The following is a 13605-nucleotide window of genomic DNA, read 5'->3' as shown; positions in this document are numbered from 1 at the left end:
AGTTTAGCCCGAGCACCTAAAAGCTGTCTTCTTATTCTACGTCTGCCAAATCCCAAATGATGATCACGATGCTCATTGTTCACTGAACCTCTTCCTTTTCTCCATTAGTAGAGCAATGTGGGAGTGGACGGGTAGAGAGAAGTTGGAAGTTGAGGATTTTGTGGCATGTTAGGCTTGCACTTCCCAAGTTAAATGCTGACCTTTATATTTGTGATGTGGTACCCATTGGTGGGGACCTAGAGGTGTAGGAAACAATGGGATGACAGAGCATCAAGAAAATGGAGGCAAAAGACCGTCTCCTCTCCCCCAGCCCCTCTAAGACATCCAGTGCTGTGTGAGGTGAAGAGTCACAGCTTGACGACCTGAGAAAAATCCTTTTGCTCTTCAGAGCTAAGTAAGAGTGTGCAGGAAAGAATTTCTCTTAAAGGACAAGAGCTGGGGCTCACTGGTGCCAGGATGATTGTTTAGGGTTAGAAGAGAAAATAAATGTGAGTATTTGTGTTATCCGCTGGAGCCGTCATTTGTGCAAAAACTTTAATAAATCCCTTCCATGTATAAGCACTATGCTAGGTGCCAGGAATGCAAAGAATAACAAGATATAAACCTCCTCCTTGGGATCTTACGATCCAGCTTAGGTTCTGGGAAAGGCATTTGTGATGGAAAAACAAATAAATATTTAAAGAGTTTTTCAGTAAAATTGCATAAATCTACTTAGATGTTGAAAGCACAAGATGTCCTTGTTGGGGCAAATGGGTGACTAGGTGTCTGAGAAGCTGTAAAGGATGCATTTGGAACCCACTGGAGTGTGGTGAGCCTGTGAGCTGGGAGGCAGCCTGGACCTCATGATTTCCAGAAGCAGGAGTTTCTCCTTTTAGGTAGTGTCAGGGAGTCAAAGAGCTAGGGGGGCAGTGTCATTAGGGAGGAGGATGGTGTCAGAACCCGAGTGACCCTCCTCTTGGGACTTCCGGAGCTAGTCGGTGAAGAATTTAGAAGCAGGGCTCTTCCCATTTTGTGTATGTGTGATTCCATATTACTCATGGCCAGCAGGGATTGAAGAAAGCTCTGGTACATAGAAAGCAGGTTGACTAATTTCCCTTTCTTGGAAATCTGAGTGGCAAATCACAAAAGGTGTCAGTAAAGAGAAATGAGCTTTTTTTTTGTTCTTGCTCTTTTCATAATATAAAATCTGTCATCATACTTCATGTAAGTAACTATAGATGGGAAGCCATTGACATTCAGTTAGAGGACAACAGAGAGCAGATTTCTGGGTTAGTTAAAATTAGATTTGGTCACACATAACAGAAAACCACAAAGCAACCAGTTGCTTAGGCAAGGTAGAGGTTCACTTCTCTGTCATGTAACTGTAATACTGGCTAGCAAGGTGGTCCTTACAAATTCATGCTCTGATCTTTCCACTCTGACATTTTCAGTGCATGGATGGCTTTTGTTTCCAAGGCCACCTCAAGGTCCAAAATAGCTGCTGGAGGTCCAGCTGTCACATTAAGGTAGGAAAGAGAAAGAAGAAAAGCAGAAATGCCAAACAAACTCTTTCTGACAATCTATGCCTTTCAATAAAACTTCCTGGAAAAGTCCCACTCAGCATTTTTATTTATGTTGTATTGAGCCTAGCTTAGCCACATGGCCATGCCAAGCTGCAGGAGAGACCAGGAAATGTAATGTTTAGCACCCAGGTAAAAAGAAGTTTGGTCTTTAAGGAGGGGGGAGTGGATGGATATTAGGTAATAAATGACAGTCTCTACTGCAAGGTTTTTTTTTTTTCTTTTTTTCTTTTCTTCCTTGTCCTTCTGTCTTTAGAGTCTAGGCCTCTTGTTGTGCCCTCTAACTTCCAATCCCACCCCACTCATGGAAGAAATAACTTACAATAGCTTTCTAATTGGCTAGATAGAGAGAGAGAGAGACAAAGAGAGAAAGATTAGATAGACAGATACATAGAAATAGGTAGATTGATTGATTATAAGGAATATCCAATATTGGCCATGTGATCATGGAGGCTGAGAAGGCTTGTAATCTGCCATCTGCATCTTGGAGACTCAAGAAAGCCCATGGTGTAATTCATTCCAAGTCTGAAGGCCTGAGAAGCAGGGGAGCCAGTGGTGTAAATTCCAGTCTAAAATAAGCAAAAGAGGAGATGAGGTATCCCAGCTCAAGCAATGAGGCAGAAAAAAGGAGGTAAATTCCTCCTTCCTCTGCCTTTTTGTTCTATTCAGGCCCTCCACAGATTGAATGGGGCCCACAACACTGGGGAGGGCCATCTGCTTTACTCAGTTCCCCCATTCAAAGGCTAATCTCATCTGGAAATATTCTTACAGACACACCCAGAAACAGTGCTTAACCTGGGCACCCCACAGCCCAGGCAAGTTGACACATGAAATTAACCATCACGCCTCTCCCATGAAAGTCACATTCCCTCAACAAAGCAGGTCCTAGACGTTCAGATGTGGGTGGAGATTGAACAAACCCATCCGGAGCGCACACTGTGTCCTGAGCACTACGCAAGACACTTCTGCGTCCCTTGTTCTCAGGGATACGGTTGACATATTGTGAGAGAATCCAGCTCCCCAGACGTGATATTACTCTAAATAGGCTGTGTCTTATTCATCTTTTTTCTTGGCACATAGTGGCCACTTACGAAGGCGGATGTCAGGAACTCTTACACATCCTCCTTCTTGCTCTTTTTCTCTCACTCTGCTCTTTCTCCTCCTTAGAAGCAGGGGAAAATGGAACTGAAGTAGGCCTGACTAAGCATTTCAACTTTCCAACCTGGTGTTAATATTTTCATACAGGTTTTGGTATCTCTGTCTCTCAGCAGCAACCAGAGCCCAACACAAATGTGCAAATAGATAAAGTTAGTCTTTATTTCCCTTGGGGCTTCCCCTGCTGCTCCCTCTTTCCTGATGCAGAGGGCTGGCTAAGTGCTGGGATGTGTGGTGGAGACGTTGCTGATCAGAGCCTTTTTTTTCTCTTGAGACAGAGTCTCGCTCTGTTGCCCAGGCTGGAGTGCACTGGTACGATCTCAGCTCACTGCAATCTCCACCTCCCAGGTTCAAGCGATTCTCCTGCCTCAGCCTCCCACGTAGCTGGGATTACAGGTGCATGCCACCATGCCTAGCTAATTTTTGTATTTTAGTAGAGATGGAGTTTCACCATATTGACCAGGTTGGTCTTGAACTCCTGACCTTAAGTGATCTGCCTGCCTCAGCCTCCCAAAGTGCTGGGATTACAGGTGTGAGCCACCATGCCCAGACTGAGCAGTCTTTGTTCTCTCTACTCTCTCCGTATGCCTGGCTCATGGTGAACATGCCTGGGTCAGAGGTCAGGGATGCCAACTTCACCAAAAGCAGAGGTGTATGTAAAGCTATTTCATATGGTACACCAAGTGGAGTTTATGAACTAAGGTCTCTCAGCCTCTCCCTGGGATCCAATCTTGTTGTTAGAAGTAGAAATCTAATTTTAGTTGGATTACTACCATGACAACATTTCTCTGCTTTAAACTATTCAAGCTTCAGGCAAGATAGTGTTGCTGACACTTTTCCCTATAACTTCCCCAAAATTACATATTTCTGCAAGTGAATGCATAATTTTCACTGCTTTTCTTTTTCAAAATTTTGAATCCCCCACAAGAATAATTAGAAATAATCATGTGGTAGATCCTTGTTTTTGCAAGCAGTAATAGTACATACCTAAGTAAGAAAAAAGGATATAAAAGAAAAAAAAAAGGGAAAGACAAGCAATTATGAGGCTGTGTAGATTTAGCTCAGCATTTTTGTTAACAGGTCTGTATATTAAATTGAGCCTTTACCAAAAAAATATGGACATGTATTTTTTTAAACTTACAATGTAGAGAGTAAACATTGCAGAAATGATTAACACTTCAAATGATCTATGTGCTAATAATTTTGAGTTATTTTCTAACATATAAAATGTATAAGAGCCCCAAGACCATAGAGAAGGGTTTTCTAATGCCCACAGTTAAAAGTCCTTAATGCCAATGTGTTGCTTCAAAACGGCCTTTCTTATTTACCACCTATAAGGTTGGGTGGAAGAGAACACCCTTCAGAAAATTTCTGTGTGCAATTTCTCTCTGAGGTTGTCAAACCCTCCCAACTGTACCCCATCCCCCCAAAACCCCAGGTGATTTTAGGGTTTACTCTGTCTTGCTCCTGTGATGCCATAGGCCCTTCTGCCACGAGGCAAAACCTCCCCTCCCATAGAAAGAGACACACTGGCGAGGGGAGTCAGGAAATTTGAGTTCTAACACCTGCTAATTACCTACACCTTTATGCCCAAGGTGTCTATAAAATGAGGAAATTGGAACAGATGATTTCTCAGGTCCTTTCTAGCTCGGTGATTCAGACTCTACTCTCTCCTATCTGAAATTCTGCAATGAGAATGTTCCATCTTTGCCTTAACATAAATGTCCATGAAGGGATAGCATATTAATGCATAGTTAGGAGTTTATATTTTAGTGTGAATTGTTTTGAGAATTGTGATCAAGCTGTAAAACCCTAATTTCAGCCTTATTGCCGCTAATATAGGTAAGTTTACAAAGACTTACTGATTGTGTCTTGTTTTTCTTTTAATCTTTTACAAAGTGAGGATTCTCTTTCAAACTGTTGCTTGGATGGCTTGCATAGCTCCCTGCAGCCTAATTGCTTCAGAAACAGTGAAGTCTAATTACAAACCCTTCCGTGTTTTCTCTGATTTTAGTCTTCGTTCCTGTGTAGATTGATTTCAAAGTATGCCTTTGAAGATTAATCTCTTCCACTGAGCCCCAGTTAGGAAACAAGATTATAGCAATGGCAGCCAAAGTAACAGCTGGTTTTTTTGTTTGTTTGTATTTTGTTTTTTTTTTTTTGATTCACAAGTTGCTATACATTGTACTTTTTAATGGAAAAATCTCTGTATTTGAGCTCTTGTTATATTTTCTGTGGTATCTCAAAAATTCTCTTGGATATAAGCCATCTGGATTTTTCTGCAGTCCTCTCAAGTTTCAAAATAGTGATACTTAGAACGTATTTTGCAGGGTTTCTATCGGTCAAGGGCATGCAGTTCTGAAAATCTTGTGCTGTGAGGTCGGACAGGACCGTTGGCCATCTGCCAATAGACTTGCATTGTTTACCTTTTTAACTCACAGCCCTGGAAACGCTGTTGGTGTCCCCTCGGCCTTCACTGGTTTTCTGAGTATCTGCCCCTTTGCCTACTTGAAGTGCTTAGTCCGGCTAGTGAAGCCTTTAGGAGTTCCCAATTTCTTGCTTCACAGGTTACTAAAAATGAAGACATATCTGTTAAGTGTTGCTCAAGAGACCAAAACATAATCCTAGGACAGGATGTCTGGAAAGGATGTCTTGCCTGTCACGCAGCATAATACACGGTAACAAGTACTGGCTTTGGAATTAAACTTCTATCCTTTCATTGCTAAATGGCTTTGGGAAAGTCACATTCCCATTTTGTACTTCAGTTTCTTCTTTTGTAAAAAGGTCATGCAAATATCTATCTTGCAGGTTTGTTGTGATACTTAGAGATTGTCTGTGAAGTGCAAAAATGTGTGTGTGTGTGTGTGTGTATGTATATATATATATATATATTTTAAAGTCAACCTTTAGAAATTGCCCTCTGTTGTCGGATACTTTAGTTGTTTTCGGTGACTCCTCATTATAAATAATGTTAAACTATCTTATGAGAAAGGTTCTTCTATGCAAAGGCACCAGGGTCACCTAAGGTCCTGTCTGCTCAGGGCCCCTCAGAATGTCCCTGTCTACAGTAATCAGGAGAGTGTTTCTCCTTTGGTTACAGTGTGCAGGAATGAAGGGAAAAAGACTGGTAAACATATTAGGGGACATTCCAGTTGCATGAAAGGCATAAGTCCAGAGTCTTTTCATGCAACATGAAACCTTCATGCTGTGGCTAGGGTCCACTCTATAAAGAATATCTTTGCTCTTGCGATTTTCCATTGTGCAACAAGGACATGACTTTAATCAGACCATAAACCTCTTATTTCATGCTAGTCTGTGTCTTTTTATTGGTCTTAGTGTCCTTGTTTGTAGTTGTGCAGAGCTGTCATTTATCCCTTGAAAGGGAATTTCATAAGACATGTGATCCAGTGCACAGCTGTGTCAGTCCCATGAGAGGTGAATAAAGTCGACAGGATGATGGTGGAGGAAGATCCAGGATGGTAGGTGTGCAGTGACCCTTGAGCAAACAAATAGCACAAAACAAAACCTGGCACCTATTAACTCCAGGGAAAACAAAAAGCTGTGCAGGGAAGGAAAAGTAATCATAGTTTACTACTCATATTAGCAACAAATGGCATTTACACAGTCACAAGGTAAACATCAAATCTAAACAAAATTATGGTATAACTACATTGGGAAGATAAGGAACCAGGAAGTGTGTGTGTGTGTGTGTGTGTGTGTGTCTGTGTGTGTGGTGAGAGAAGGAGAGAAGGTGAGAAAGAATATTATATACTGAATTTCTAGAGTTAGAAACCAAGACAGCAAAATCTGAAAAGTCAAGAAGCAGTAGTATAAACATTTTACTAGAAATGTAAAACTAATTCCAAAAGAAATAGCTGAAAAGAATTGAAAGTAGTTGCTTCCAATAAGTAGGATGCTCTAAATTATTTGCATGTATAATTTTAATAAAAATTAAAATGACAGGAAAAAAGGAACCAAGGAAGAAATATCAATTATAATACTTCTCAAGTAAATGTCCTTTAAAAAATGAAATTCTTCCTTTAAAAATGAAGTTGCATTTTACTTATGTGACATGAATTTCCTTTCCCTGTAAAACAATGACTCTCAATAGGAAGGGACTTCCTAACCCTAAAAATAACACAACTAAGTCAAAATGTAATAAACCGTGATGCACACTCATAGCTTTCATTTTTTAATTAATTTACATACAATAAAAGGTATCCATTTAAATGGCATTTTGATTTGTATCTGTGCAATCTCAGCCACAATTAATATATAAATGATGGGGTGCTCCCTCCAGCAGCACATATACTAAAATTGTAGAGCTACAGGGAAGATTAGCATGACTACCGTGCAAGGATGACTTGCAAATTCACGATGCGTTCCGTATTTTTAGTAACTCAGCAACGGAAAGTCAGATACTGCATGTTCTCACTAAACAATAGGTACACATGGACAGACAGAGTGAAGAATAGACATTGGAAACTCCAAAAAGTGGGAAGTTGGGAGGGGCGTGAGGGATGAGAAATAACCTATTGGGTACAATTTATACCGTTCAGGTGATGGTTACGCTAAAAGCACAGACTTCACCACTATGCAGTCTATCCAAGTAACTAAAATGCATTTGTACCCCCTAAATCCATAAAAATAAAATAAAGGTGTAGATGATGGCGCATTTCCACCATCACAAGTTCCTTTCACCCTGTCTCTAGGGATGCCCATTCCCAGCCCCGGGCAGCCCTTCCTCACCTTCTGTTTCTTTAGATTCGATGTGCCTTTTCTAGAGTTTCACAGACATGAGCTAGAATGCCTGGGATGGACTCTTTTGTGTTGGGATTCTTTCTAATGCATCTGAGTTTCATCCCAATTCCTGTGTGTGGCGTACCATTCCTTTTATTACCGATTAGTAACCTATTGGGTGCGTTTGCCATCATTTGTTTGTCTAGGATAGAACGCTTTGGCAAACCTTTGGATAGCTGAATTTTTAAAAAGATTTCTCAAGTCTTTTGACTACGAGCTCTTCCCCCTACCAGGCAAACTCTCTGATGGTCAATTATCAGAAAGGAGCCGGTGACTGACAGCGGAGTCTGCTTCTTCCGGGTAACCCAGCTTGGTTGCTTAGCAACAAACAGAAGAAGTGTATTAGTTTAGTGCATTCTGAACAAAAAGGTAATCATCTTTTATCCCCAGATAGGAGACGATGTTATTCCGAGTGAAGTGGGGGAAAAATAAAAACCGTAAAAATGGAAAGAAAACACATCTTGTAAATAACCACGATGACACCTTTCGTAGGCACACCAAGTGTGCTGTGAAGACCAAGAAATCCCTGTTTAGACAAAATACCATGGTGTTAGGTGCTGCTGTGCAAAATAGTTTAAATTTTGCAAATAACTGATACCAGACATTAATAACTCATGACAGAGATAAAGAGAAACAGGTTAACCTTCATTAGCATGAATTCTGCAAAGGATCCATCTGAGACGAGGAAGAAACTTCGTCCCCTCTCCATGCCCCTTCAGAATGGAAGGCTAGAACTCCGGTAGATGTTATTCTTCCTCTCGCTGAATTGAGTAATTGTTTTCCCTAGTAAATGTGATTGACTTGTGTTTGTTCACTGGATTCCTTAATCTCAAAAAGAATGGCATCCATTTTGCAGGCAATGATGCTGACGGAAGTTTTTTTTTTTTTTTAAACTTCCTCGGGAGTTTTGCCAACTTGCGATGGCTACTTCCTTCTCATTATCGGCACCTCCTTCCCAGCACCCAACAATATCATCTAGCAGAAATAGCTCTGCTAAGAATCGCTGATTTAACGAGTAGACTGTCCTTCAGCCATTGAATGCGAAGTGTTTAATAATCAATCAGAGATCGGGTTCACTTAGGTTTACAGGGTTGAAAGGGAGACAAAAACCCTTCACCATCACTTCTCAGCCAGTCCTGGAGCCGTTCTCCACTTCCCTCCTGATGACAGGTTTCTGGGTTTAAATCATGCCCCCAGGGAATGGATGTGAAGCTGTGGTCCTGCAGTTTGCTGTCAGTGCCTGGGTATCCTGTAAAAGACAGCTTTGCAGTTTCATTTATTGGAGGGGCAAAGTTGACTGCCAAATAATTGGGTTGAGACTCCCCCAACTCCCCCTTACTTTTCTTGGGATTGTAGGGACCACTTCTCCCCATAAACATATTAAATTGCAGCCTTCCAGAGGAAAGAGATAGAGGAACACATCTTTCAGAGCTGCTATTTTTTAAAATTTATTTTCAGACTAATTAAAAATGTTCTGGTCTTTTCTGGTTTTGAATTGTAAAGACGTGCGCTTGTCCTCTGCATTGTGTGTGTGTGAGAGCACACCGAGACAGAGGAACAGGAAGGCAGAGTCTGCAAAAGACCTTGCAAAACCAAAACACATCCTGGGGCCCCACACAATTAGTGAAAATCTTGCTGCTACGCAGTGCTGGCAAATGCAGCTGCTACTGTAGAGCCGAGGTGTAAAAACTTTGAGCTGCTAAGTGCTTGCAGCATTGTGCTCTCTGCTTGTGACATTTTGTGGCCGTGGTTTCTGCTCAGGTGAGATTTATCAGTTCAAAGAATAGACTCAATGGAAAAGTACGGCTTTGCACATAAACAGACTGTCGTTCACAACCACCACGTTGACGGCAGTTTACTGAAATTAATTCTCCTTTGAGTTAAAAGACTTAAAGCTCCCAAAGAATGTGTCCATGTTTATATATTTTAAAATATATAAAAGAAAAGCCAAATCACTTACTACTTAATTTCTAAGTTAGTGTTTCTGAGGGATGGAAAAAAAAATAACTAAAAGTTTTGGACCAGAGAATTTTTTTTTAGTTTTTAATTTAATTTATTTTATTTTTTTAAATTGAGATTTGGGGTCAGCAGTGGTGCTGAGGTTTTGGTTGGATTCCATCTCATCCTTTTTTTCTCTGAGTTTTGTTTTCTTTTTTCCTCTCTGCTATAACTCTCTGGTGAAATGGCAAGGAACTAACAGTGATAAGAAAAAGTGAGAAACAGATCCGTGTAGCAGTAATGACGGAAACTAAAAAGCGACTGCACCCCTGAGACATACGCCAATTACAACACAGAGAAATACGATGCCATGACATCTGTTGGGCCTGTTGATTACCAAGTCGAGGTGGCAAATATTTGTTGGGCATCTCCTATGCGTAATGCATCCTAGACGCCTATTCACGGACCTCAAGACATTTCTAGTAGAGATAACTTATTCTGAACAGCAATTCTCAAAAAACTTCAAGGATCCTCCAAGAAGAGTTATTTGAGTCAGAGGGTATCAGGGAACCAACAGGGCGTGAATGAGATGCGTGGAGAGTGGCTCAGGTCAGGGCCTGGGGATGACATGGGGCAGGAGAACCATCCTTTTCAGAGTGGTCACTAGAAAGGTTTCATTATGGTTGTGAGGATTTGCTGCCACACTAGGAGGAGACTAGTCCAGGGCCCATGGCTCTGCCATCATGGAGTGTCTGGTCTGGGATGTGGATGAACCGTAGACATTGTTCCTGATGGTTATGAAGGCAGAGATTGGGGGTTGAGGAAAGAGCGTGGAGGTAAAACAAATAGTTGCTAGTAGAGAATGATATGGGAACGCAGCAGGCTATATGCAGGGGAGTGTTGAGACCTCACCCCACCTGTTCAGAGTGGAGTTGAGCAGTGAGTGGGTAAGGGGCCGATGAAGGCTGGTCAGGGTGTCCTTGTACACAGGGGCTGGGCTCTGACCAGGTGGTGTGAAAGCCAATAACTGTCATTTACTCGAAATGTCAGCCTCGGCCGAGCCCACCTAAGGTGCTCAGACATTTTCAAAGCATTTTCTGTGGGCTGCACCAGACCGGCTTCAAGTCTCCACAACCCCGACCACACTGGGGCAGAGATATCTTCAGTGCAATCTGAGGCCTGAGACAGAAAGTGGCTTCTTGAGCTCACAGATGGTTAAGATTGGAGCCAGGACTCTCCAGCCCAGATATTTTAACTCTCCCTCCACCCTGCCCAGCAGTCCCCACAGTCTCAGAACTTCTCACCATCCACAGATATGCAAAAGCACCTTCCAAAACCAACCCCGGGGAAGATCTGACTCTGGATTTGGCGAAACAACCTTGAGATGTGGGGAAGTTCAGGGTTTCTCCACCTCGGCACTATTGGCGCTTGGGGCTGGATGATTCTCTGTTGTAGGGGGCTTTTCTGCTACCCACTAGATGCCAGTGGCACACCCCTTCCCCCGAGCTGTGACAACCCAAATTACTTCCAGACATTGCGAACAATCTCCCAAGGAGGCAAAATCACCCGTGGTTGGAAACCACTGCTGTGGTGTGTCTGTAAACATGGTGGTGTTGGTCCCCACCCTGTGTGACAGGTGTCCCCAAGGCCAGGATGAAGCTGCTGAGGCCAGGGTGAGCTAAGGGGGGGTGAGAAGAAGCAGCCTGAGTCTGGTGTCACACAGGACTGAGGAAGTCCAAAGAACAGGCTTTTTGTCCTGGTCCTGATGGCCATGGAAAAAAAATCACTTGATCTGTCCCACCATGCTGTTCCTCACATCTATTGCATTGAGATAACTTCTATTTTATTGATTGTAGATATGGGGTCTTGCTCTGTTGCCTAGGCTGGTCTCAAACTTCTAGCCTCAAGTGATCCTCCCTCCTCAGCCTCCTAAAGTGCTGGGATCACAGGTGTGAGCCACAGAGCCTGCCTGAATTGAGATCAGTATTTTTTTTTTTTTTTGAGATGGAGTTTTGCTCTTGTTGTCCAAGCTGGAGTACAATGGCATGATCTCGGCTCACTACAACCTCCGCCTCCCAGGTTCAAGGAATGCTCCTGCTTCAACCTCCTGAGTAGCTGGGATTACAGGTACACGCCACCATGTCCGGGTAATTTTTTGTATTTTTAGTAGAAACGGGGTTTCACCATGTTAGCCAGGATGGTCTCTATCTCCTGACCTCAGGTGATCCACCCGCCTCAGCCTCCCAAAGTGCTGGGATTACAGGCGTGAGCCACCGTGTCCAGCCGAGATCAGTTTTAATTCTCACATTCTACTGCAAAGGTAAAATGGTCTTGGGCTGCAGTTCTCTGTTTTGAGACACCAGACAGGTGAAAAGGCAGTAAAGTCCCTGGACTCTCATCACCAGTTGGCTGGAGACCCAGGGTATGAGCCCAGAAGGAAGGAATAACAGCAGAGGCTGGAAAGTGAGCCAGTGAGTGGGGCTCTGTATGTCAGAGCTTCCTGCCATCTCTCCTCTTCTTCCTCTTCATCCCCTTTCCTTCCCTTTCCCTCTTCTTTCATTCATTAACTGGTGAGACAACCAGCCAGCATTGCCGAGAGAAACAGGGAGACTGTGACAATCCACAGGGTGCGGTATCATGTTTGTATTCCACATAGTCAGTATGATTCAAAGATCCAAAAGTTTTACCCAGCATGTTGGACAGGCACATACACAACATACATGCATGCACGCGCGTATATTTCTAGTAATTATCCACAGGAAGTAGTGAGTCCACAATGCCAAGAATTTCTCCTTTTCAGTGGCTATTTGTGATGGGAAGCAATGTGCATTCCACTGCATTCTAGCATCAGATTATGGGAGGGGAATGTCGTCATCGAAGGCATGTCCTATTTCCTATAAAGATTTCATTCAAATAGAAAGAGTTCTGCATCTGATAGTAAAAACAAACAAACAAACAAACAAAAAAACAGAGGACAATTTCTTCGCCAATGGAAATGGCCCCCTATGAAGGCATAGGAGCCTATTTCAAATAAGGATTAGGAAAAATTCAACAAGGGAAATGATGCTTTGAGTATGTTAACTTGCAAAAGGAAGAACCCTATTTCCTCTTTTCTGAGAGGAAGACAACTACTTTTGCTTTGATCAGAGTGCCGCTTGAGTGGCCAGAACTGACAAGGTTGGCAGAAGCGATGAGCTGAGAATTAAGGGCAGCGTCTGGGCCTGTGGGAGGTGCCATATGTGGGCTCACATCCACTGAACCTTGATCTCCTTTGCACACCTCCATGTAATTTATAAATCAGCAGTATTCACTCTGCCAAGAGGAAGTCTACAAAAAAGAGATGTGCTTGGCGCTCCTGGAAATGCTTTTACTTTGGGGAAAAAGCAGAGTGTACACTTTGAATGGAAATAAGCAGGCTGAAGCCACAGAGGCCATTTATATGCAGCACCGCGATGCAGACAGGAGAGCGGAGCCCTCCTTAAAGGCGCAGATCGCTGAGAAGGCTCATCTCTCTCCATGCTTAAGAGGCCTGACTAGGCTTGGGTCTTGTTTGATAACCAGGGCATAACATTTAAACATACTTACAAAAATTCTTCCATAAAATCAATTCATGAAAACTTCTAACTCTGAAGCAAAGTGTTAAAATAGGTACTGGGTTACCCGCAAGGATTGTTGTCAGAATAAAATGAAAGGACCTAAAAAGTTAGCATACCAGTTGAAGCCATTCTTACTAAGACATGCATTGTATGCTTGAATAGATAGAATTCAGAGCTAAAATCTAAACTTTGGCCGTCTGAACACTGCCCATCAGGATCAGACACAAGACCCCCCCCCCTCAATTACAAAGCTGGTCCTCACCACCTAGTTCATGTTGGATTTTGATCCTTCTCAGTGTCTTCACTTATTCTTGTTATTTCCAACATCATGTTTTCCAAATTCCAACTTCTTCCCTCACTGGCTGTGTGACCATGGGAAGTTACTAGACCTCTCTGAGCTTTTGTTTCCTCATCTGTAGAATGGGGTAACAGTACCTCCTTCAGTTACAGAACACCCCACATCAGCTGGTTTGCAACATGCCCTTGATTTCCCCTGGTTTCTCTCTCGCCTTTTACTCCCATCCCCACCCTTTCCCATCCCGGGTCCCTGCTACATC

General features: G+C 42.7%; 1 long non-coding RNA gene and 1 other non-coding gene across 4 annotated transcripts in view; both read left to right on the top strand.

Annotated features, from left to right (window-relative positions):
- LOC134807129 (uncharacterized) overlaps positions 1-13605 on the top strand; it is a 76979-nt gene that overhangs the window by 21174 nt on the left and 42200 nt on the right. The gene's annotated exons all lie outside the window — the stretch shown is intronic.
- On the top strand, positions 7002-7108 carry LOC129140044 (U6 spliceosomal RNA). Its single transcript, XR_002938312.1, has one exon. It is a non-coding gene; the product is annotated as a U6 spliceosomal RNA (small nuclear RNA).

Source organism: Pan troglodytes, chromosome 8 (assembly GCF_028858775.2).
Source record: "Pan troglodytes isolate AG18354 chromosome 8, NHGRI_mPanTro3-v2.0_pri, whole genome shotgun sequence".
Lineage (NCBI taxonomy): Eukaryota > Metazoa > Chordata > Mammalia > Primates > Hominidae > Pan > Pan troglodytes.
Note: the sequence above shows the minus strand (reverse complement) of the source record. Positions and strands in the feature narration are given on the sequence as shown.